The following is a 24331-nucleotide window of genomic DNA, read 5'->3' as shown; positions in this document are numbered from 1 at the left end:
GAATTCCTCATATCAGTGAGATCATATGATACATGTCTTACTCTGATTGACTTATTTCGCTTAGCATAATACCCTCTAGTTCCATCCACGTCATTGCAAATGGCAAGATTTGGGGGGGTTTTTGATGGCTGCATAATATTCCATTGTATAGATATATACCACATCTTCTTTATCCATTCATCTGTTGATGGACATCTTGGCTCTTTCCATAGTTTGGCTATTGTGGACATTGCTGCTATAAACATTGGGGTGCATGTACCCCTTCGGATCACTACATTTGTATCTTTGGGGTCAATACCCAGTAGTGCAATTGCTGGGTCATAGGGTAGCTCTATTTTCAACTTTTTGAGGAACCTCCATACTATTTTCCAGAGTGGCTGCACCAGCTTGAATTCCCACCAACAGTGTAGGAGGGTTCCCCTTTCTCTGCATCCTCGCCAACATCTGTCATTTCCTGACTTGTTAATTTTAGCCATTCTGACTGATGTGAGGTGGTATGTCATTGAGGTTTTGATTTGGATTTCCCATCAAGACAACATGGTACTGGCACAGAAACAGACACATAGATCAATGGAACATAATAGAGAGCCCAGAAATGGACCCTCAACTCTATGGTCAACTAATCTTCGACAAAGCAGGAAAGAATGTCCAATGGAAAAAAGACAGTCTCTTCAACAAATGGTGTTGGGAAAAATGGACAGCCACATGCAGAAGAATGAAACTGGACCATTTCCTTACACCAAACACAAAAATAGACTCAAAATGGTTGAAAGACCTAAATGTGAGACAGCAGTCCATCAAAATCAAGAGGCAGCAACCTCTTCAACCTCAGCCGCAGCAACTTCTTCCTAGAAACCTCGCCAGAGGCCAGAGAAGCAAGGGTAAAAATGAACTATTGGGACTTCATCAAGATAAAAAGCTTTTGCACAGCAAAAGAAACAGTCAACAAAACCAAAAGCCAACCGACAGAATGGGAGAAGATATTTGCAAATGACATATTAGATAAAGGGCTAGTATCCAAAATCTATAAAGAACTTATCAAACTCAACACCCAAAGAACAAATAATCCAATCAAGAAATGAGCAGAAGACATGAACAGACATTTTTTCAAAGAAGACATCCAAAGGACCAACAGACACATGAAAAAGTGCTCAACATCACTCAGCATCAGGGAAATCCAAATCAAAACCTCAATGAGATACCACCTCACACGAGTCAGAATGGCTAAAATTAACAAGTTTGTCAGAAAATGACAAACTCTCACTCTTTGCAGATGATATGATACTTTATGTGGAAAACCCAAAAGACTCCACCCCAAAACTGCTAGAACTCATACAGGAATTCAGTAAAGTGGCAGGATATAAAATCAATGCACAGAAATCAGTGCCATTCCTATACACCAACAACAAGACAGAAGAAAGAGAAATTAAGGAGTCGATCCTATTTACAATTGCACCCAAAGCCATAAGATACATAAGAATAAATCTAACCAAAGAGGCAAAGAATCTGTACTCGGAAAACTATAAAATACTCATGAAAGAAATTGAGGAAGACACAAAGAAATGGAAAAACGTTCCATGCTCATGGATTGAAAGAACAAATATTGTGAAGATGTCAATGCTGCCTAGAGCAATCTACACATTTAATGCAATCCCTATCAAAATACCATCAACTTTTTTCAAAGAAATGGAATAAATAATCCTAAAATTTGTATGGAACCAGAAAAGACCCCGAATAGCCAGAGGAATGTTGAAAAAGAAAAGCAAAGCTGGTGGCATAATTTTAACTTTAATTAAAAACTTTAAAACTAACTTTAATTCACTTTAAAGTGAACCATTTTAAATGGTTAATTAATGTAATATGAATTTTACCCCAATTAAAAAAAATACAACAGAAAGAATGAATTCTAACTAATACACTTCTCTTTACATGGCCAGTAAGTGTTCTCATATCACAGTTGCTTAATTATGTTTAATTAATTAAAACCAAGCTGTTTCCAATTGCACTACTGGGTATTTACCCCAAAGATACAAATGTAGGGATCCGAAAGGGTACGTGCACCCCAATGTTTATAGCAGCAATGTCCACAATAGCCAAACTGTGGAAAGAGCCAAGATGTCCATCGACAGATGAATGGATAAAGAAGATGTGGTATATATATACCGTGGAATATTATGCAGCCATCAAAAGGAATGAGATCTTGCCATTTGCAATGACGTGGATGGAACTGGAGGGTATTATGTTGAGCGAAATAAGTCAAACAGAGAAAGACATGTATCATATGACCTCACTGATATGAGGAATTCTTAATCGCAGGAAACAAACTGAGGGTTGCTGGAGTGGGGGTGGGGTGGGAGGGATGGGGTGACTGGGTGATAGACACTGGGGAGGGTATGTGCTCTGGTAAGCGCTGTGAATTGTGCAAGACTGTTGAATCTCAGATCTGTACCTCTGAAACAAATAATGCAATATATGTTAAGAAAAAAGAAGAAGAAGAAGGTAGCAGGAGGGGAAGAATGAAGGGGGGGAAATCAGAGGGGGAGACGAACCATGAGAAACGACAGACTCTGAAAAACAAACTGAGGGTTCTAGAGGGGAGGCGGGTGGGAGGATGGGTTAGCCTGGTGATGGGTATTGAGGAGGGCACGTTCTGCATGGAGCACTGGGTGTTATTCACAAACAATGAATCATGGAACACTACATCTAAAACTAATGATGTAATGTATGGGGATTAACATAAGAATAAAAAAATTTAAAAAAAATAAAAATAAGAATAAAATAAATAAAACCAAGCTGTTTCATGTAAATATATTTTGTGCATATTGTTTCCTGGCTCTGCAACATCTTACCTACCAGGTATGCCTAGAACATATCTGTTCTTGACTACCCAGCTCAACAATGACTAATGTCATACACATGCTTTTGACAAGTCTGACCTCCTTCAGGTAAAATTATAGGGCTCCTCCTTGTCACATTGTGTTGTCATTACCTTTTTACAGGATCTCTCTACATTAATCTGGGGGACCCACAATATCAAGAGGATGGATTTATAAATCTATATATTGCTGGCATCTGTGCTTGCTGGATTATAGTAGAAGCTGGATAATATCTCCTGAACTAATGGCTGAAGCCGTGCACCCATGCAACTTTTTTGGTTTTTGTTATGGACGAAACTACATAAAAGAAAATCTGGGTGCTAGCAATTGGTGTTAGGACTGGTCTGAGAAAAGGCCCTAAAATCGGTTTCTATAGCTGTCCAGTTGACAAGGAAAACCCTATCACTAGCTGTGAGTCCACTACGAGTAGCCTATGGCTACTAAAATTTGTCATAATTTCCCAAGGGTTTGGAGGGTTCAGAGGAAGTAGTCTGTTGCAATGTATTAGATGGGGTGGAGACAATGAAAGTCTGACGGGGATTAATCACAGATTTAAGGCTAGATGTGAATGTCAAAAGACTTCTAGGCAGAACATAAAGAAATTCATAATCTGAAATCATGGGGCAGAAAAAACAGACCTTGAGCTGAATTACAAGGGCAAGAAGGAACCAGAGAAGACTGAATTATCACTCTGGCAAGTCCGATATGCCACAGCCAGGACTATGGCTGGTTAGGAGTGGAACCCTGAGACTCAAGTGGGTAGGAAAACATCTGGGTTGATGCACTCAAAAACCATGGGGTTCACCTGAACCCCAAGACACTTCTGCAGTGTCCCATTTGTCCCTGACCAAGACTGGGCCCCTCGCTCTTGCCTGAAGAGAAAGAGCATGTGCACCCCTTAATATAAAACCCCACCTCCCCTCCCAGCCTCCAGACTGATAACTTAGGTTGGATAACAACCATACCCAGTTGGAGAAGTTCTGTCTGCTAAAGGAAAGGAGGAAACTGTCTTCTGAATGAGTTGCAGGAACTAATTAAGAAGTACTGCTGAGACCCAAGAGAGCATGTATGGGACTGGGGTCCAGAGAGGGATGGATCAGGACAGGTGGAACATGAAGTTGGTTAAGTGAGAGACTGTTGACATGGAACATTGCAATTATGATATCAATTTAACATCCAGGTAAGAACCCTGAGAGTTGGTGACTGAAATGCTAGTGCAGTTGTTGGAAACCCACTCTCAGGGAAGTGGTGATTTCAGGACCACCGTGATCGAAGATGGAGGAGGAGACTACGAGAAGTGATGTGCCAGAGTGACAATAGCACATGCAGCCAGAAAACCCACCAACATGAGAGGACACACAAGATCCTCCATGAACTAAAGTGGCAAGATTGCACTGCTAGGGCCCCATCATCACTGAGAAGCTCAAGGTCTCAGTTTGTTCAACGGACAGTGGTCCTCCATAAGCCAGGGCTGATGTCAGGAGATGCAATTACAGAAATGAGCTCATTGATGGCATTGGGAATGAGAGGTTTCCAGGGTAACAGAAGCCAGATGGCTGTCTTAATCATCACTACAAAATCTCTGGCATTCGAGATAACTGCCTTTTGAGAGAAGGCTCAAAGACGCTATTGACTTCTCAGTCCCCAAGGTGCCAAACTGATACCAACAAAAAGTGTTGTGATAGAAATATTTTAATCTGTTTAAGGGTAATTCTCCCCATTGGTCCATCCCAAATGTGAGTGTGGAGAATAATAGACATTAGACATCCTCACTGAGGGCCTACTAAGATTCTCACAGTGGGCTCTGCTTCACCACCAGAACAGGGAATCCTTGTTACAGCTCTCTAAGGATATGGTGTATGTTATAGACAGTTAAACTCTTAAATTCTTCACCCTTTTTCTAAATATTTTTTTTCCTTTTTAATCATGATTGCTTTCATTTCCCTTATGATCTAGACAAAGGAAAATGAGCAAGGCACACCCCTTAAAAGTCTTGGACTTGGAGCATGGAACTTGATATTGTCTCTTTGAAAAGATACAGTGAGTAGACTTTTACTGGTATGTGAAGTAATTATGTCATGTTAGATATGTTATTTTTTCTTTAAGACTTTATTTATTTGAGAGAGCAGAGCAAGAAAGAGAGCATGGGGGGGGAGGGGGAGAGGGAGAAGGGGAGAAGCAGACTCCCCGCTGAGCAGGGAGCCCAACACAGGGCTTGATCCCAGGACCCTGAGATCAAGAGGCGGACGCTTAACCGACTGAGCCACCCAGGCACCCCAAATGTGTTATTTTTAAATGTGTCTTAGGGAAGTATGGGCATGTAATCTTTGTGTTACCAAGGCATGGAATGTGGTAGAAAGTTACTGTCTTCTGTCTGGTATGCTTTCTACCTTCTTCTGATAACAGTGTCTTGATTTTCTACTGCATAATGACTATGACCTCACTTTCGCTCCCTGAGTTATGGATGGGTAGCTCCTATTCCCATACCCAAAGCTGTGTGTGATAGAGACTTGACTGTCGTTTCTGTGTGTATTATGAGTATGTAACCTGAGTGAAAATATAGGATCCCAGTCAAGGACTGTTTTTACTGGACTCATTAGGGAAATAACTTTTAAAACTGTGGAGCATCATTTGAGGAGACTCTGCATAAGAATGAAAACTGTAAGACAAAGCCTAGAGAAGGAAAGATGAGAAGTCCTATATCCTTCAGGCATTATTTGAGCATCTAGACCCAGCTGTGATTGCAGTTAGTTTTCTCTGGACTTAGAAGTAGGGCTAGCCACTTTTCTATTTAGTTTATTTAGTTGCTAATTTTCTATTTAGTTTAAGCTGTTTTGTGATAGATTACAATAAGTTGCAGCCAGAGTCTTGACTATCATGCTCTCTCATCTTATTTCTTATATACTCCAAATATTTCAATCATACTGAATACACGTACAAGATAGTTCTAATAGTACTTCATTTTTTTAGATATTTAAAAAAGTAGATATGTATTTTTCTGCATTGTTAGAGTCAATATTCTGCTCTTTGAATCCAGATTCTTTTTTTCCCATATGCTGCCTTCATTTTCCTCTTGCTCTCCCTCTCTGTCTCAATTTCTCAAATGATCTTTAATTGGGTAAACTTTCCTGAGCAAATAAGGGGGCTAAATTCTCCTGGGATGTCCTCCCTTTCCATTCGGTTGCTATGAAAAACACTCTTCTCACACCTCAAATAGGTGGGCTGGTTGACAGAAATTTAAACAAGCAATTCAGTGATCCAGTATCCTAAGGGAAGTTAGGAGAGAGCCAGGTCCTTGGTAATGCCAGAACTAACACTTTCCACTACAGTTTCTTCTCTGTCTTTGATTAAAAAACTGCACTAGAGACCAAATATCTATATCCAACTTTGGATTTGGGCTCTGCTCTATGCCAGGTACACATTTTGGCATGCCAAGAGATTCCCACTGTGCTGCACGCCTGTCCAGTGACTGTTCTCAGGCACACTGACTGGTCTCTACTTCTTTCACTCACCTCAGGAAACCTCAATTCTTCCAGTGCTGTTACTCTCTAATGTTGCTAAGCTTTTGCCACAGCGACATGTTCAAGTAGTAAGATCTGCCCTTACACTTTCCTGCCTGTGTCTTCAGTTTTTATCCTTTGACTTTTAAAGAGGAGTGCACCAAAATGGGACCCTCTCCTTTAATAAATTTCCTGTAATCCTACGTTTATATCAATGTCATCTCTTGGAATCTTCTTTCAATAGTGTCCCATTGACGTTATATTTAATATAGGAAATGCTTCAAATATGTTGTCTGTGAAAAGCATCTTTCCCTAATCTAATTCTTAGCATAGTTTCAGGACACCTCTTCTCCATTTAGAAATTTGGTTTTTTTAATTTGGTAGGTGAAGCCACTGGGTGGGTGTATTTTGAAGTTTGTGTTCATGTTCAGATCATACCTAGAAGTTCCAATTCACAAACAAAAAAAGTATTGAGCACTAAGAAAGAACACCAATGTTTTCTGAATTCACTCCTATTTAATAACTCAGAGTGATCTTTTATTCAATTGGCCACCCTGGTCTGTTATTTAAATTGCCTCTCTGATTTAGGCTTTGACTTTTAGTCTTGTTGAAATAATGTTAGTGTTGGTTTGTCTTGCCTACAAATTATTATTTCTTTCTCCAAATTGTTTCTGATAAAAAATTGTGTTCTGATGTTCCTGACAAAATAGCTTCAGTAAATACACCTTTCAACAATTCAAGTGCCTTTCTCAAATATCTTCAGTGATTCCCTCTTACCTATAGAAATAAAACCTGTTAAAAACATTGTATTAACTTCTCTAACCTCTTCTAAGTTTTTTGTATGAAATAAAATGCTTAAAATATTGCAAAATTTTATCCTTCCAATCATCTTAAAGGAGAAGAATTGGCATGCTGAAATCCCAGGTAGAATTTGGATGCTTAAAAATTCCACAGAATATATCCAACTTTCTCCCAGTGGGTTGTATTTTCTCTATAAATTGTCTCTTCGAATCTTGACCCTGTGCTTTTGAGAATAACAATGTTTTATTTATTCTTCAATTTCCCCAGCTGCAAAATAGCACAACATTCCCTTTCTGTCAATTGCTCTTTTTCCTTCGGCACTCAACACTCAGTTTAAGTATCTACTACTTTGTTAAAGCTTTTGTTCTCCACCCCAAGAAGGATTGAAGGATCTGTTTATCCCTTCCTTTTCACTATAACACATCAAACTACGTATCACACTGTAGAGTTATCATTGATCTACCTGCCTGACTTTTCCACCATGACTCAATGCAGGGAATATGTCTTTTATCTCTGTGCCCATTCTAAATATTAGAGTTCCTGGTGACAGGCCTATATTGAATGAAGACCAAAAGAAAGAAATTGTTTTGTATTTGCAGTCTGATAAGTGAGACTTAATGAAATTGAGTGTAAAAAGAAAAACAATATAATTTTGAAATACCCTGAAAAAAAAGGAGTTTAAATCCTGACACAGTCTCTTATATTCTTTTTTTTCCTTTTTTTAAAGATTGATTGATTGATTGATTTGAGCAAGTTGGGGGAGGGGCAGAGGGAAAGAATCTTCAAGCAGACTCCCCACCGAGCATGGAGCCCAACCCTGGGCTTGATCCCACAACCCATGAGATCATGACCTGAGCCAAAACCAAGAGTCGGACACTTAACCGATTGAGCCACCCAGGCGCCTGTCTCTATTAGATTCTTGACTATTGAACAATACTGAACAATAAGCTCATCTAAACTGAAAGAAAGAACAGATTATCATGGGAAAGGTAATGAGTATACATGCAGACATTCCCAGGGACAAAAAGAAATTTACATTAATTCCAGGACAGAGAGCTCAATCAGAAATGGAAATGTGTACAGTGGGATTTCTTCTTTAATACTGGACCAATATCCAAGGAAGAAGTAATAGATGTGAAAATTATTTGTAACAAATAGGAAGTGCCAGACTGCATAGCTAAGGGAGACAAATGCGAGGTAGCTAATTATTATTTAATGTACATTCTTCTCACTTGTACAAAAAGTTGAGACAGCATTATCTGCAATCAGCTCAGGAACAATGACAGCTTGGCACAAGTGAACCTAATCAGCTAGAGGTGGTGGTGAGACAGTGATCCTCAAGGAACTCTAAGAGCTCAGACGGGAAGGAGAAAAGGGGCCTCGTGGAACTGATCAGGAACTTGGCAGTGAAATCATGAAGGTAGAGGAGAATCAGATCAGTGTGGAGCAGAAATGTCAGTGACTTTCAAACAAATAAGAAAAGCTAAGGATAAAAGAGATCCTGTGCCCTGAGATTTAGAGTTCAAAGAACATTGGCCCAGGTGCTGGTTGACTAGGCTTTTAATTGCAGTGGTATCACTAACATCACCTGTGATTTTGGTAAGTAAGTAGCCTTCTTTGCTGTTGAGTCTTTCGATCTGTAAAATCAAATGTAGTAGTATCGCCTTTTAAATTTACCCTGAACCAATATATGTTAACAGCCAGAGTGACATTTGTTTACCAACTACAGAGTGCTAGGGCAGTAAACCTAAGTTTCTTTGTATGGTCATTAGCTTCAGAAATTTCCAGAAAAACTCTCCCAGCCCCAGCTACTCAAAGAACAGATTCTCTGAGCTCTTAGTTGGGGGAGGAGGGTTTTCCCATTTCCCTTCAAACTATATATTTTATTATTTTTATTTTATTATTTTTTTACTTTATTTCTTTATTTTATTATGTTATGTTAGTCACCATACAGTACATCATTAATTTTTGATGTAGTGTTCCATGATTCATTGTTTACATATAACAGCCAGTGCTCCATGCAATATGTGCCCTCCTTAATACCCATCACCGGGCTAACAATGAATCATGGAACACTACATCCCTTCAAACTATAATAAATACAGGAGCAGTCATACATATAACCTTATGGCTATTAACTTTCAAATATAGGGAATAAAAGTAATTATTTGTGATATTCCCTACTTGATAACCCCTACTGAACACTAACTATGTGCCAGGAATTGCAGTTGGGTGTAGAACCTACAGAAATCAGGAAAACCATAGTTTCATGTCCCCGAGGAATAGTCAGACAAGGAAAACCATCATGTAATTAAGGTTTAGGGGATCTGTGGGGTCATCAAGTCAAACATTTGATTTTACAGATCGAAAGACTGCGTCCTGTGAATATAACACTGCACATTATTGACCTTTGTTCTGTGCTGCTTATTACATTATAACTTTACTTATAGAAATATTTTAGAGGCACCTGGGTGGCTCAGTCGGTTGAGCGGCTGGCTCTTGATTTTGGCTCAGGTCATGATCTCAGGGCCTGGGATCAAGCCCTGCCTCAGCTCTGTGCTCAGCAGGGAATCTGCTTAAGGATTCTCTCCCTCTCCCTATGCCCCTCCCCCCACTTGCACTTGTGCATGCCCTCTCTCTCTCTCTCAAATAAATAAATCTTTTTTAAGAAAAGAAATATTTTTGATCCACACAAGAATATTCTCACAAGTTGTTTCTAGGGGTGAGTTGGGGGAAGAAGATATGTAAAGCAAGAAACATTTATTTCCTACACGTAATATGGATACTAGTTACACAGGATCCTCAGAGTACTCAGAGGAGTTTTGATTTGTGAATTTTCAAGGGTGGGTGAGAAATATGCTGTGTATTTTTTCTAACCTAATTTGACCATAGAACTCTGTGTTTCATTAAGTTTAGATTTCTTATGGCAGGTCCTTTGGGATATGTTGACTAACAATTATTTATAACAATATCTCATCTCTCTTACTAGAATAGGAAGTTCTTAATGGCCCTGCGCATGTCTCATCTATCTTTGCCCCAGCCACAGTCACTTCCACACTGCCAAGTACATGGTTGGTATCAAAAATAGTTGAATAATCAAGTGAATTAGTAAATTAATAGGCTACAGTTGAGTTTTTCATCCTTGTTGAGTTCTCAGAGAGATATTTTCTGTTTCTTGTTAAAAAATTATTTATGGAAAGAAAACTAATCCTTCTCTTTCTATTGTTATCTTTTTTTGCTGTTTTCTTCTTGTCCTTTCATTCTCATTGAATTTGTTCTTATTTATCACCCTTTCAGATAGGACAAATATTTGAGTACCTGCTATGTGCCCAAAGATACACGCCATGTTTGACATGCATCATGACCCTCACTAGCCTCAACAATTCCATGATAGAGTGATTATTATCCTAATTTAAAGATGAGGCCATTATATTATGCTAAGTGAAATAAGTCAATCAGAGAAAGACAAGTATCGTATGCTCTCACTGGTATGAGAAATTTGAGAAACAAGACAGAGGATCACAGGGGAAGGGAGGGAAAAATGAAACAAGATGAAACTGGAGAGGGTGACAAACCATAAGAGACTCTTAATCTCAGGAAACAAACTGAGGGTTGCTGGAGAGATGAGGGGTGGGAGGGATGGGGTGGCTGTGTGATGGACATTGGGGAGGGTATGTGCTATGGTGAGCGCTGTGAATTGTGTAAGACTGATAAATCACAGACCTGTACCCCTGAAACGAATAATACATTATATTAATAAAAAAAATTTTTAAAGGATGAGGCCATGAGATTCACAGAAATTAAGTGAATTCTCTAAGGTATTAAAACTAAATAGCATGACCAGAATCCAAACCACAGGATATCTGAGTTCAAATCTCATGCACCTTTCTGCCAAACCATTCCCCTGAAATACGTAATTATTCTTTCTTTTTGTGAGTATGGAACATGCAGAAGGCAGGAGTACCTAATAAAATGTAAGACTAAGGCCTTTACAGGCACAAATGATGGAATTCTGGGCCACCAAACAGTGATAGGTGAAATCAAAGCTTCTGCAGAGTTATTCCATCTAACCTTTTCCTAAATGTACTTTTTCATTTCAAACTTCCCCCAGAGACTAGATTCCAGGTCATGCAGAATCATTTGAAATCATGTGGATGAAGAAATTTAACCACCAAATTAGTGTCAGACATTCCTGGATAAATGGTAAGCACTTTAGGGAGCTTCATGACATCTGTAACAAGATGGGCTTTTCAAGTGGGTGCAAATTTCTTGTTAGAAATTAGTTGGTGGAACTCTTGACAGTATTTATCTGAAATCTTATGAGTAGCCTATTAACCTAGAATTATAAATATCAATTATATATCATTTGCTTTTACAAAAATTTTTTATGCCCATTCATAATACTACTTCTCATATTTGGAAACTGAAGCCCAGAGCGAGTGGTCAACAGTGCTAGAACTAATAACAGAATAGTTGAAGTAAGGCAGGTTTTCCAACATTATAGACTTCTCCTACCCTAGAATGGACAGGAGTTAGAAGAATGGAAAGAAAGTGATTGCTTTATGCTATTGATTGAAGGAAATTAAGTTTTCTTCCCAATACTTCTCCCAATATGAATAAAATGTTCTATTATTATTTCATACTTCATGATATTTGATTTACTAGAACCTTATATCAATGTCTCAAAATTCACATCATCACCTATAATAAGAAAGCTGTTTGAGGTTTGAGTAGAAGAGAAGATAGAGTGGTTTCATTACACAAGCCAATTATGCTGAAAAAAGTGGTCCTGGGCTATTCCTTCAGCACAGACCACCCATGTTTTCTACCTCACGATTTGACTCCTCGGTCTACAATGGAATAGTTTAGAGGCTAGTACTTGGCCCAAAAGTGACCAGTTGATAGGCTAACCCATAAAATATGAGACTGTTTGAAGTAAAAGTTTTGCCCAACGGGTAAGTTAGTGGCTAAGTCAAACAAAATCGTTTCTTTCTCTTCATGTGTTTAAATGTTAGCTACTGTATCAGGCATGCTATTGATAACAACAATTATTTTATAAAATTTAAAGATTGTTTTGATGGTAGGACCCAGCACACTGACACGCAGATAAATGAAAAGTCAGAACTCTTCACTTCTCAGAGCTTCAAATGAGAAAAGAACCACCAGGTAGGGCCACAGGGGTTTGCATCCAGGGACGGGGGTAACAGCAAGTTGGAGCTTTAGGGGACAATTTGTATGGCAAATTGAAAGTGGTTAGCTAAGTTTCTGAGGCTTCCTGTGCATTGTCTAATTTGAATAATTTTGGTGGGCTCTGGATAATGGAGCTGTCCCTAGTTGTCCAGTGCCCAGCCCTAGAATTATTAGGGTGGCTGCATGAAGGCCCTGAAGTGTAGGAACTTTAAGAAATGTCCAAAAACATTTATTAAAAGCATTTATTAAAACATTTATGTAAAGCATTTATTTACTGCTCATGCAGCTGGAGAAGTTCTGCTGTTCTTGAATGAGCTCTGGTTGGCTTGGCTGCATGGCATTAGTTTACTTCAGGTCTGCTCCATATGTGTCTCATCCTTTGAGAACCTGAAGGACACTAGGGACATGTTCTCGTGGCAATAGCAAAAACACAAGAGAGAAGGTCCAATCATGTAAGTACATTTGAAGCCACTGTTTTTGCCTCATCTCTGCCCAAATCTCATTGGTCAAAGTTACACAGCCAAGCCCAAAGTCAGGGAGTGATAAAGCACACACTTTACCTCTGGTGGGAAAAATTGAAAAATCACATGGCAAGTTTGGATACCAGGAAGGAGTGAGGATTTGGGAACCATAACTCCATCTACCACAGATAAAGAAGAGAGAAGGGGGAGGGAAAGAAATTGAAGGCAGAATTGGTCATTGGAGACAAGGATGAGGGCAGGAGTAGAGAGATGTAGAAGCTCACCAGATGGTGTTCACTCAGAAGCATCCAGGAAGGATTTTAGAGTCTCCTGAGGAGGGAACAGGGTAATGTACTCCCCAGTCACTGAATATCCTGCATGACCTTCCAAACCTGAGCTTCCTTATGCCCTCTCCTACTTACCACTTGACATTATTATCATTCTTGGGTATCCTCAGGAATGCTTTCAAACACAACCTTTCTGTTTCCATATTTCTAACTGTATCTTTCTTAGTAAAGAGTATGGTCTTTTTGGTATTGAGTTGTAGAAGGTCTTTATATATTTTGGATGTTAACCTTTTATCGGATATGTCATTTCCAAAGATCTTCTCCCATTCAGTAGGTTGCCTTTTTGTTTTCTTGATGGTTTCCTTTGCTGTGCAAAAGCTTTTTATTTTGGTGTAGTTTCAATAGTTTAATTTTGTTTTTGTTTCCCTTGCCTGAGGAGACATATCTAGAAAAATGTTTCTATAGCTGATGTCAAAGAAATAACCACCTCCGTCTTCTTCTAGAAGTTTTTTGGTTTCAGGTCTCACATATAGGTCTTTAATCTGTGATGGACCCACAGTGTATAATGCTAAGTGAAATAAGTCAATAAGAGAAAGACAAATACCATATGATTTCACTTATTTGTGGAATTTGAGAAACAAAATAAAGCCAAAAAAAGACAAACAAAAACCAGACTCTTAAATACAGAGAACAAACTGGTGGTTGCCAGAGGGGAAGTGAGTGTGGGGGGAGGGGTAAGATAAATAAAGGGGATCGAGAATACCCTTATCTTGATGTATAGAATGTTGAATCATTACACTGTATACCTGAAACTGATATAACACTATCTGTAATTATATTTCAATTAAAAAAGAAGAGAGAGTATGGTTGATTCAACCCTGAAATTCTGCATTTGAGCTTGAATTTCAAGTCCCACTTTTGAGTAAAGAGGAAGATGGAATAGAGACAAGAATGCTTTACAGGGCCTCTTTTTTTCTATCCTGCTTTTGTATTCCCCTTTTGTTACTCTCCTTCCCATCAATCAATGCTGCCAGTCTTTCCCACTTCTTCCTGTCAATGTATTCTCCTCTGTTCTCACCACTTCTTTCTCCCTCTTTCATTTTCCAGGTCATTCTTTGTCTCTTTCCCCATCTTCTCCTATGTTCTTGCCTCCATTCTAGATCACGTCCAGATAGTTTTTTCCAATCTCACTTGTTTTATCTTACCTTTTCCTCTCCCTGCTTCCAAAACGGTCCCCTCAAAAGTTGTTCATAGGAGAAAACCATTAGAGTTGCTTTTAACTTTGCCATTTTCCATCATTATAAACGCTTTATGGGTTTTTGGGGGGCAGTTCTTGTCCCTCCAAAGTATGGATGGACTTTCCAGTCTCTGCCCAACTCTGGCCACTTATCATCGAGAGAAATCAATGTCCCTGCAGCCGCTGCCTAACCAGAGTGCAGGTCTGTCAGCTGCAGCTACTGGAGGGAATGGTTAAATCACTGCAAACTTTGAAGTGTGTGGCTGGGGAGAAAGGGTCAAAACAATCCTAATTTCCCAGGTGAGTGTTGGCATCACAGAAAAAAAGATCAAACAAAAGCGATTATGACCTGAATTGGTCTTCAGGGCCAGGTTACAGAGAGTCACCATAGTTTCAAAGAGCAAAAAAAACCAAAACAAAACAAAAAACTTTAACCCTCACCACCACCGTTTTTTTTCCAGGGGAACAGTGTCTTCCTGTCCTTGTTGCTGGTTGTCCTTGTAGAAAGAACAAACTTTTATTATTCCCTTGGACCAGGGACCTTTCATATTCAATCTCACAGGCAAACTATAGCTTTTTCTGCTATAACAGAGCCCTGTAATTACTGTTATTAATCTTAAAATCATGGGCTCTAACTCCAAAGACTTCTTGTAACCTGAAAGTCTTTCAAAACATAATGGTGCAAAAAAATAAATCACCCTTTCCAAGTGACATCTTAGCTTGGTAAATGCCAGCACTAAGAAGGATATAAACATATTCCCCAAACAGATACCATAAACTGGGAAATGACACAGAGTCAACCATAAACATGTCTTTGCCACAGCCTTGCTTAAAAATGTTCTCACTCACGAACTTGAGAGAAGCCTTTCAAATTGTATTTCAAAAAGAAAATCAATAAAGCTCCAAAAACTCTACTTGGCCGGAAAAGTTTGAGCCACGTCTACTGCATTTCCCAGTGGCATCCTTTCCCTCCTTTATCACCCCCATTTCTTTCCAGTCACTGCTCAATCACTGGGATGAGACAAGCACCCCTCAGTATCGATCAATACAGTGTGAGCCTTCAATGAAGAAGAGCAAACCCTTCTTCCTGAAGGATTTCACTTCCTGCCTGTCTGCTCTGCCCTGTGTGAAGGCATTGCAGTCCTTCCTATATAAATGGCATATGTGTGTGTGTGTGTGTGTGTGTATTACAAATACTCTCTAGAAGGAGAGAGACATTAAGCTGTTATCAACTGCTCATGTCACTTAGTAAATTAATTTATGTAATTAGAAGAACAGAATTACTAAGGGAATAGGACAAGTAGCAGACAAATATTCTGGTGGGGTAGGCAAGGAAGATATCTGGAACATGGGAGGGGACCCTGACACAGAAAGAGGGACTAGAACTGGGACTCGCTGGGGGATAAGAACCCAGCGATCTGCTCCCATAAGCTTTTCTCTCATTTTGGCCCATATTAGGCATCTTGCCTGCCTGTCCTATGACACCACTAAGTGCCTGTCTGCCTTAGCCGACTACCCTGAATGGGATTCCCTGCCGGCATACATTCTGTTTCAGATTGGGTACATGATTTTTCTGTATCCTGAGTATGCCCATTATTCCACTCCTACCCAACTATAGGCATCCTTCACCCATAGCTAACAGTCATTCACATTGGACTGGGACAGTATGCGTTCATGTCTTGAATAGGACATTGTCATTGTAAATGACAGAGCAGAGCTTTCAAACTCTTCAAAGCCAATATGCTGTGCACTTACTGACTTTACTCCACTACCTACCTCCTAATCCTTACTAGGGAATGATAAAATGCAGAAACAAGTATTGTATCTGATGATGGTGGGGAAGGAAGGAAGGAAGCTGGAAAAGCAGTTAGACCAGCTATTTTGGAAATTTGTTGATATGCTGATATCTTAAAATTTCTATTCAAAATAACTGAAAAAGAAGACTCATGAGTTACTATTTGTAATGAGTTAATATTGATAAAGACCAAGATCACTGTTTACCATTTAGCAAGTACTATATGAATATTTGCTTAAAAAATAAATAATAGCAAGTACAAAGTGGACACATACAAAAGGAGAGAATGTGCCAGGAATTAGGAAAGCAGTTTATAATTTGATAATGCATGGTTGCTAATTACTCGGTTCTCGGGTTAAATTTTGACGTATTTAAGTGGATGACAGATTGACAGATATAAGAAATGGAACGATTATGGTATTACTTTGTGGAACATGTTTCTCACAGCGTATGTAAGAACAAAATGTGATAAACAGTTTTGCAGATGGAGAAAGCTTAGTGATATTTTGGAGTCATTTTGTCTGTACCCTAGATAATAAGCATGAGATTTGGTATGGAATTGCCTGGTTTCCTTGTCCACCTGCAACAAATCTTAGCTAGCTAGATATGTTGATTTAATCTTTTCATTTATATTGTAATTCAGGTTAATATTAAAGTTCTCATACATTGAATTTACTCACCTCATTTCAATTTCTTTTTGTTTCTTGTCATTTTCTGCACTGAATTTTCTCGGAGCTTTTGTTACCCCCTTAGCTGAGAGTAAGAAAAAAATTTTTATGTTTATTTATTCTAGTAAAAATGCCATCTTTTTTTGACTCTATCAATTTAACATCACATTTTTCCCCTAACTACTTAAATCCTTTTCCTTTTTTGTAAATATGCCATTTAAATTTGTCAAGAGCTTAAACAGTACTGTTTGTTCAAAATATTCTTTATCTCCCCAAGAAAGTGTGCAAACTGTGGTAGATAAGGCATAGAGTTTGATATCTAATTAACTCTGTGTCTTAGTTCTACTGCCTCCTAAGTGTAAGATCTTATATATTACAATATCATTATTTTTTTTACTTATCTGCAAAAAGGAATAAATGCAATACTCACAAGATTTATGATAAGAAAATGAAGATGTGAAAATCTATTCTATAAATTTCTGATTTTCAAATGATTTCAATGAATATATATATGTATTAATCTTTATTGACTCGGAAGGCATTTAAAATCTCAATTTTTGGGGGGGACGCCTGGGTGGCTCAGTTGGTTAAGCGGCTGCCTTCGGCTCAGGTCATGATCCCAGAGTCCTGGGACTGAGTCCAGCATCGGGCTCCTTGCTCAGCAGGGAGCCTGCTTCTGCCTCTGCCTGCCACTCCTCCTGCTTGCACTCTCACTCTCTCTGGCAAATAAATAAATAAAATCTTTTAAAAAAAAAAACCTCAATTTTTATTACCATTATTATGATCATCAAATGCCAACATGTTGAATATGGTCAAAATCCAATTTATTTTTCAACCCTTTTGCCATGTACTAGGATACCTGGCTGATATAGTCATATCCAGAGTTATTAGGGATGTAAGACCATAAAAGAACTCACTACTCAGTTTGTAAGACAAAAGAAAACAATCTACTGAAGCCAGAAAGTTCACCAAAGATAATTGTTATGGCCTGTTTTTTTTTTGTTTCCCCTAAATTAATATATTGGAGTCCTAACCCCAAGGGCTTCAGAATGTGGCCATATTTGGTTATAGGTTCTTTCAAGAGATAATGAAGTTAACAATGAGGTCATTAGAACAACCATGCTCTAATATGCCTAGTGTCCTTCTACAGAAGAGAGAAGTGGGACACACACACACACACACACACACACACACACAGAAGACCATGCGAAGACACGGAGAAAATGGCTACCGACAAGCCAAGGGGAGAGGCTTCAGAAGAAAGCAACCCTGCCAACACCCTCATCAAACTTCTAGCCTCCAGAATGGTGAGAAAACACATTCCTGTGGCTTAAACTACCAGTCTATGGGACTTGGTTGTGGCAGCCCTAGTAAGCTAATACACTAATATGAAGCAGATGCAGAGTAAATATCAGGTGTCCCTAATCTTTATTGAGTAGTCTTTCTACCACATGATGCTGCTTCCCAATTTTAATTTTTAAAAAGATTCACTAATTAGGGGAATAATTACTTCAGTGGTGAAATAAGGAGAAAAACAATCAGCAACAATACAAAGATGGAAATACCCTGAAGGACTAGTTAGTTTAGGATGGCACCCAGTCAGATGCTACAGTGAAGCCAACATAGTTATCAATTAATAACTAAATATTCACAGTTGACTGAGGTCATAGGACTCACCTAGCAAAACCTGAAAGTGTCATTTGAATTCTGGACTTTTTGAGTAGAACTGGATCCCAATACATAAATTGGAATGGAATGGAAATAATCGTATAGAATTTAACAAATCATTAATAGAGATACAAGAGAGAAGTTCACAAATAATGTAGATGTAAGCATAGTAAAAGTATGAATCTCATATTAGTTATCAGGGGTAACAGTGAAGCTATTAGGCCCAAGGAGACAATGATGCTATTTGTAATGCTGGCCATATTGCAGAACTTGGTCTTGCTGTCCTATCCTGCAACACTCTTCTATTCCTATATGCCACAGAAGCTTATATCTTAGGTGGCACCAGGTCATACTGTCCATCTGGAATCACAGATAATATATACTAAAGAAGTATTTGTTTAAGGAATATGTAAGAGAATGAACGGATAAGAAAATAATGTTCGTTCTCAGCTAAAGTCATGCCCCTAGAGAGTACCACCACCAGAGCCTGAAACAAAAGGGAAGAGGAAGGAGAAAGAGAAGGGGAAAGGGGCAGAGGGGAGAAATGGAAATGGAAAAAAAAAAAAGAAAAGAAAAAAGATAAAGAAAATGCTGTTCTACCAATAGAGAAATGATGGAAAGAAAACAAAGCCAAGAAATTATTAGAGAGCCGGTCATGACTCATGGAGACAGCCAATCCTAAGTAGTCAAACTGACTCATGGGTTTAGTGGTAGGTGGGCTTCTGATGCACTTGAAGTAGTGAAATTTGAGCCACCTTGTGCTCCTGCATTTACAGCTACTGTTCAACTCTCTCAGTGTGCTCTGCAGACAGTCTCTCATTTATAGGCCTTCCATGACCTTTATGTTTGAAACTAAGTCTCCTTACAGCTTTTTCTGGCTTAAAATACCATTCAGCTTAAATAAGCCAAACATTTCAAAATAATGACTTCCATCCCACAAACAGCTATGGTCTCTTACTGACTAACCCACTGACCCAATGTCATTCTCTTTCATAAAAATAATTTGATATTTTAATGTATGTAAATACTATGGATTATTAATGGCTACTAGAAAAAACATGTTTTTCTGGGATACAGAAAAATATGTTTAATTATTTTGGACTCAGAGTAAATGACACAGATAAATGGCTTCATTTAAATCCATTGATGCAGTTACAAAAGACAGTTTGAGACCTTACATACACCGTGCAACTTCTTCAGTTTCAATTCTTAAAAGTAAGCCATAGCACTCAGTACTACACTGAGATTTGCTTTTTGTGCTGATAAATATTGAGATTGCAGTTCTCAGCATTTGAAGTAAAAATTATCCTGAAGGTTCTATAATGGTTGTTCAAGCCCCCCTCTCTCAAATCTGTGTGGACTGTGCCGATGATTTACCCTTAGATATTATGGAGAATCAATCTGTAAAAAAGTAGACTTTATTTCACTTAGATTAACTAATTTCATTTAAAATGAGTATATTAGAAAAGTTCCTTAGAAAATACTGATACCATTACATTATAAAAAAGAATGTATTAAACCTTTCCATTAGATGATGCATATGAAAACTTTTATAAAAGCTGCTGAATCTATGACCATATTTTAATGATAAAACTGAAAAATATTTTGATTATAAGCAAATTATACAGCAAACCGGCAGTGGATCAACAATTTTCTAGATCTCATGGGGTTTTCTCATATATATAGCTACTTTCGGCTGAGCAAATCTACTAAAGCAATTATATTCTGAGACACAATGATCCTTTTTATTTTTTTTTTTGTTGGTCTTTTAAAAAAATGCATTGAAAAGGCAAGTAATATTAAAATGGATAAAATGCATGAGATAGTAAAAAAAATTGTATAAATATTTATAAAAACAATACATGGGAATTTTAAAAAATAATAACTAAAATACAAATACATAACCAGAGAAATCAAAAGTAGTTGTTTAAAGTCCAGTATTTTTAATTAAACCAACACATTTTATTGTGGGCATAAACATTATTTTCCTGCAAGCAAAATTATAATTGAACATTTTAAAATGCTTCCATAAGAGGAACACAAAGTAGCTTATCAGTATTAGCTGAGTTCAGCTTCAGTTACACTTTGAATATACATGTTCTTTTCCCAGCTGTAAACTCCTGGAGACTAGGGGCTTTATTTTTTTATATACTTTTTCATAGACTCCACAGTTAATGAAGATTTGAGTAATTAGAAGGGTTAATTAGGCACAGTTTTATGTTGTTAATTATTGGAAATGCCAATATTCCCGAAGTGTTCTCCCACATAGCTGGCTATGGTTATCCAGTGACCCTGGCACCATTTTACCTCCTTGTATGAACACCAGAAATTGTAGTAGCCCAAGACCCTGGTTTTGCTTCACAGGGAATTGGGTTCAAACCTCAGCTCTACCCCTTTCTGCTGATGTGGTCTTGAGCAAGTTTCTTAATTCTGCAGTTCCAGCTGTGTTGGAGCTCCACAGTGAACTCAGAGGGGTACCTCAGGGTATTTTATTTTCTGAGAGCAACACAGTGATACTTGACATCTGTCAGGATCCTGGCAATTAGTAGCTTAAAGTAGTTCACAGCTTCAATATTAGATCACACTACATTCCTTCCTATGGCCTAACTTTGCTGAAGCTGGGCTTTCTGTGTATTCTGTAATTGAAAAGCAAAAACAAACAGGGGCACCTGGGTGGTTCAGTCCAGTTAAGCATCTGACTCTTGATTTTGGCTCAGGTCATGATCTCAGGGTTGTGAGCCTGAGCCCTACATTGGGCTCCAATCCCAGCTTAAGATTCTCTCTCTACCTCTCCCTCGGCCCCTCCCCGCAAAACAAACAAACAAATGAGTATCCTGTGAAGATCAATGTAGAACAGAAAATGAGATTTGTGTGTTTGATCAGATTCCAAGATTTAAGAAGCTGGGAGGTGCTCGATGGGCACACACATCCTTTTAGTAACTAATTTGACATTATTTAAGAAACTGAAATCAGTGTATTATTTTTCTTTCAACATATGCATATTTTTTTCAAACAATTACTAATTTGTTTAGAGCATAAACGCTTCAGTTGTTTGGCCTATAACTACTTAAAAAATAAAGCTGTTTGACATTCCGTTGACCTAGTAGCCATGAAAAAAATTAATGAATTACTAAGGCCACCGTGATAAGAACCTTTGACTTCAAACTCCAGTTCCCTTATCTTTAAGAGGAACGCAGTGCCAATCTTAAAGATAATTATGAGGCTTAAATTAGGGAACTTTTCTATAACTTTCTTGAGCTAAGAACTCAAGAAGTTAAAGATATTCTGTTTGTGGTTATTATTTTAGGTTCAAAAAAAGGCTACTAGAGCAATTTAGTTCATTTCTTTTATTACACATGGGTTAGCCTGAAGTCCTCAGTAGTTTTTTTTTTTCAGCTAGTACCTAATGCATCAACAGCAGAGCCAGGGTTAGTTAACAAGGCAACTTCCATTTCCTTATCTCTGCCTGCCTAAAACTGCAGCTAAGCAAATAAATCCAGATTTTTTTTAATGAACAATATTTTGTCACCAGAACTTAGATTTCAGTAAGTGAATCATGAAAAACCAAGATAACCATGTGTATTTACTATAAGAACCACCTTATTTGTGATGTTTTGAGCACAATCCATTTTAAACTCAACTATAATACCTACTGCACTGGTCCTGAAACCTTCAAAAATAAATGCATGGAGTAGGAACCAAGAAGGTCATTCAAGCTTTATCTAAGAAAAATTCAATTATGACCAATGAGCCATACGAGAAGAAATATGGAATACAGTGTTTGGGAAACGTTTTCTGTAGTAGGGATCGGAACAAGGTGTTTTCCCCTTAATTTTTATTTAATTTCAGATGCAACTTATTGGAACCCAATTGTCTGTAAGCATTCCTAAGATGGTTTCATTCTAATGAAGTCTCTCTCCCTCTCCTTCTTTTCTTCATCTTCAAAAAAATGTGTTTGAGCCCAAGGACACAGCAATACATGAGATGCAGCATAACTTTTACCTTTGAGGAACTCACAGCGTTGGTATACCTAGTTTTGAAAATGAATCTGACCAATATACGACTATCTAACTAAGACTAACAGAAAGTTTCATTTTTGAACCTATTTTTCTCATCTCATTCAAGCACTTTTAGTATGCCATGTTCAAGAGCTTGAGACATCCATTAAATGACAAGTGGCTTAGACTGCCTACATCATATAAAAGAGAAACCAAAAAGAGAGGAAGAGAACAGAGCTAGAGGGAATATATATGTTTGTCTCTGTGTTTGGATTTCATCCTGAGGGTTATAAAGAGCTACTGAAAGATGTTAATAAGGGAAATTATATGATCAAAATTTAGCCTTAGAAATATCATTTGGGTGTGGTATGAAAGTGGATGGATGTCTTGAAGCAAGAAGACCAACTATGTGGCTATTTCGGTAGCCTGAGGGAGATAAAGGCGAGACTGGTAATGAGGACAGGAGAGATGATGTTGTGTGCTCGTGGAACAGTCTCAGCTCTTCACTACCAGGTAGATCATTCCCTCCTGCTGTCTGTGTTTCTGCATCATAGCATTTTACAGTTCGTAGAACCCAGGAGGCCATAGCCAGGGAGGCAGTGCTCCACCTCCTGCCCCAGAGCCCATGTATTGAACTGACTCAAACTCTATCAATTTACTCTGGAAAGTAATAAATGAGTAAGAGTAATGGACAGGGCTGTCAACAGACATATATATGGTCACCTTCTATAATGACTATATTAGTGCTACTCTAAGCCACACAGTCTCTATCTGACAATCTGAAAATCCCAGTCCCGTGTAATAATTACACACATAATTTGATTTGGTGTTATCTCCCTTCTTCCCAGAACCAGAGCTAGGTTAGAACTTCCTTCTCTCTCGCTCATCTTTCCCTATTACTCCCTCCACACCCACAGGCTACAGAAGGTTTCTGATCCTGCCAGGGTAGAACCAAAAGAGAAAGGATGGGGAAAAGGCACAATCTTTCATGGTAGATTTTCTCATGATCAAGACTTTCCCTCATTGGGGGTCCTCTTACAGGTCCCTCAGAGATCCCAATCACTAGAGATCTTCCATATTTAGGTTTTAGAGAGCAAATGCACTCTTCCAGGGGTCGTTTAGTTTTCCACAGTCCATAGTAGCTCAGAGTTCATCTCCATCACCTCCCAGTAAAGCCAACATACAGGATGCAAGACAATCTCACACCTACTTTCTTTGAATGCAGCCCATCTCTAGTCCATGGAAGTATTCACATGACCTCTGTCCCTTGAAACTCTAGTTATATCCCAAATGCAGACTCTCTCTCTCTCTATCTGCCATCCCATCCCTCCCCTTGAGGGCAGAGGCAGAAATTACTCACAGATCCTTACAAACTCTCCTCTTGCTTTTAGAGTTTCAAAACAGGTAAAGATTTTAAAGAGTTGTAGAACTGATTTTTAACTATTACTCTTGTAAAACTGTTTGAGGCACACTTTCCAATTTTTGTAACCTTTTTGTTATGGAAAGTTTCAAATATATGTAGATAGATTGGTGTAATGAATCTCCATGATCTATCAACCTCTTTCACCAATCATCAACCTTTAGCCATCCACATTTCATATTTTCTCCACAATTACCCACCCCACTAGATTACTTTGATGCAAGTTCTTCAGCACACAATTTTATCCATATCAGTATATGTCTGTATTAGTTTTCTTTTTTTTTTTTTTTTTTTTTTTTTTTTTTTTTTTTTTTATTTTTTAAAGATTTTATTTATTTATTTGAGACAGAGAGAATGAGAGAGACAGAGAGCACATGAGAGAGGGGAGGGTCAGAGGGAGAAGCAGGCTCCCTGCCGAGCAGGGAGCCCG

The sequence above is a fragment of the Neomonachus schauinslandi genome, chromosome 10 (assembly GCF_002201575.2).
Source record: "Neomonachus schauinslandi chromosome 10, ASM220157v2, whole genome shotgun sequence".
Taxonomy (NCBI): Eukaryota; Metazoa; Chordata; class Mammalia; order Carnivora; family Phocidae; genus Neomonachus; species Neomonachus schauinslandi.
The sequence above is the reverse complement of the archived record's forward strand: the minus strand, read 5'-3'. Positions refer to the sequence as shown.